This window comes from Lissotriton vulgaris, chromosome 11 (assembly GCF_964263255.1).
Source record: "Lissotriton vulgaris chromosome 11, aLisVul1.2, whole genome shotgun sequence".
In the NCBI taxonomy this organism is placed as follows: domain Eukaryota; kingdom Metazoa; phylum Chordata; class Amphibia; order Caudata; family Salamandridae; genus Lissotriton; species Lissotriton vulgaris.
The window spans coordinates 331,896,598-331,899,111 of NC_141699.1; positions in this window are offsets into that span (position 1 = coordinate 331,896,598).

Genomic DNA, 2,514 nt, shown 5'->3' on the forward strand with positions numbered 1-2,514 from the left:
TGCAGTAGATTAGAGTGATGTAGAGTGCATTGGCATAGAGTACAGTTGCGTGGCAATGAGTGGTGCATAGCAGAGTGCAGTGGCATAGACTAAAGTGGCGCAGAGTAGAGTGGCTTAGAGAAGAGTGGCATAGAGTTCAGTGGCAGAGAGTGCAGTGCTAGAGAGTAGAGTGTCATAGAGTGCATGCAGTGGTGTAGAGTAGAGTGGTGTAGAGTGCATTGGCATAGAGTGCAGTGGCGTAGAGTGTTGTAGAGTAAAGTCACTGAGTGCAATATTGTAGAGTGCAGTGGAGTAGAGTATAGCAGCGAACAGTGAAGTGGTGCAGGATAGATTGGCATAGAGTGTATTAGTATTGAGTAAAAGGCACAGAGTGCAGTGGCGTAGAGTGCAATGGAGCAGATTGGAGTGGCGCAGAGTAGAATAGAATGTCATTGACCACATTGGCATAGAGTAGAGTGAAGTAGCATTTTCTTCTTTAAATCCATGTCCATGTGACTCCGCCTGATCCTGCCACTCACCCTGAAGAGCTATGAGTATAGTATCCCAAGCTGTGGCTAAGGGTATCTTGCGAATGCCTAAGGCATCCTCCCTCCGTAACGACCTGCTCTCCCTTTGCGCCCAACAGAGCATGGAGTGATTCCATGCCCTTGCCGATGGAGGGTTGGGCGCCTTCCAGTGCTTAGTGATGAGGCGCTTTGTGACTATTAGCCCTAGATCTATAAAACGGTTAGTCATCTTACACTTCTTTTGCCGTCTATACAGCCCCAAGAGGCATACTTCCCAGTTCCATGTTAACATGCGATCTGTGCATTGCGCCAAGTGCGTGATGATAATTTCCCAGTATGAAGTCAATTTATGGCAGGCCCAAAGCATGTGGATAAGATCACCTCCCACCTGCCCGCATCTTGGACACTGTACATCTGTGCGGTTGAATGTTCTATTGATCTTGTCCGGCGTCATGTAGGCCCTTTGTGTTATATAGTACTGTATTAATCTGAATCTGGCATTTCTCAGTATATCAGTGGGACTCTCTAGTAGCGTGAAGTAGCATAGAGTGCAGTGGTGTAGATTAGAGTGTCGTAGAGATCAGTGGTGTAGAGTAGATTAGAGTGGATTGGCGTATAGTGCAGTAGTGTAGAATGGAGCGATGCAGAGTTCAGTGGCATTAAGCAGAGTGGTAGCGAGTGCAGGGTTGCAGAGTATACTATTGTAGAGTGCAGTGGTGTGTATAGTACAGTGGCGTGGAGTACATTGACGTAGAATGCAGTGGCGCAGAGTAGAGTGTCATAGTTTGCAGTGGCATAGAGTGAAACGTGTAGAGTAGATTGTTTCAGACTAAAGTGTATTGGTGCAAGGTAGAGTATAGTGTTGCATGGTAGAACACAGTAGAATAGAGTAGAGTGGTGTAGAGTAGAGTGGCACAGCATTGATTGCAGTGGTGTAGAGGGGGGTGTAGCAGAGTGGAGTAGAGTTGCGTAGAGTACAGTAGCATAGAGTGCACTGGTGTAGAGTAGATTGTGTCAGAGTCGAGTGAAGTGGTGTAGAGTGGAGTGGTGTAGGGTAGAGTGAAGTGGTATAGAGCAGTAGCATAGAGTGCAGTGTTGCAGAGTGGAGTGGATTAGAGAGGATTGGTGCAGAATGGAGTGTCCTAGAATTGGGTGATGTAGAGTGCAGTTGTGAAGAGTGTAGTGGTGCATAGTAGAGTGGGATAGAGTGCACTGGCATAGAGTAGAGTGGTTTAGGGTGCAGTAGAGAGGCACAGAGTGAAGTGGATTAGAGTGTAGTGTTATAGGGTGCAGTGGTATGCAGTAGATTAGGGTGGTGCATTGGCATAGAGTGCAATTAATTACCAAAGAGTGGTGCAGAGAAGAGTGCAGTGGCATAGAGTAAAGTGGCGCAGAGTAGAGTGGCATACAGTACAGTAGCATAGAGTTCAGTGGCAGAGAGTGCAGTGCTGCAGAGTATAGTGTCATAGAGTGCGTGCAGTGGTGTAGAGTGCATTGGCATAGAGTGCAGTGACATAGTGTTGTGCAGAGTAAAGTGACAGAGTGCAATGTTGTAGAGCCCGACCCTTTTTAACATCTTTATGACCCCTTTGGCGGCGCTGGCGGAGTCGTTCGGGGCCCAGATCGTATCCTACGCCGACGACACCCAGCTCCTCTTCTCTTGTAAGAGGGGAGGAGACTTCGATGGAGAGAGTATCCGGGATTGCCTTGGGGCTGTTTTTAAATGGTTCCAGCTGAACAGCCTCAAGTGCAATTCTGATAAGTCCGAGGTACTCTTCTTCGGGTGTGCTGCGGAGCCAGACTGGCATGCTTGGTGGCCCAGTAACATGTTCCCTCCGTCTTGTTCATCCCAAGTAGCTAAAAACCTGGGGGTCAAAATGGACAAGGGTTTGACGCTGAGATCCCAGATCCTTGGTGTGACGGGCACATGCTTCGGCCTCCTTAAGATGCTGCGGAGGTTTCTGCCTCTTCTGTCTGAGGAACACAGGAAGCTGACTGTGCAGGCTCT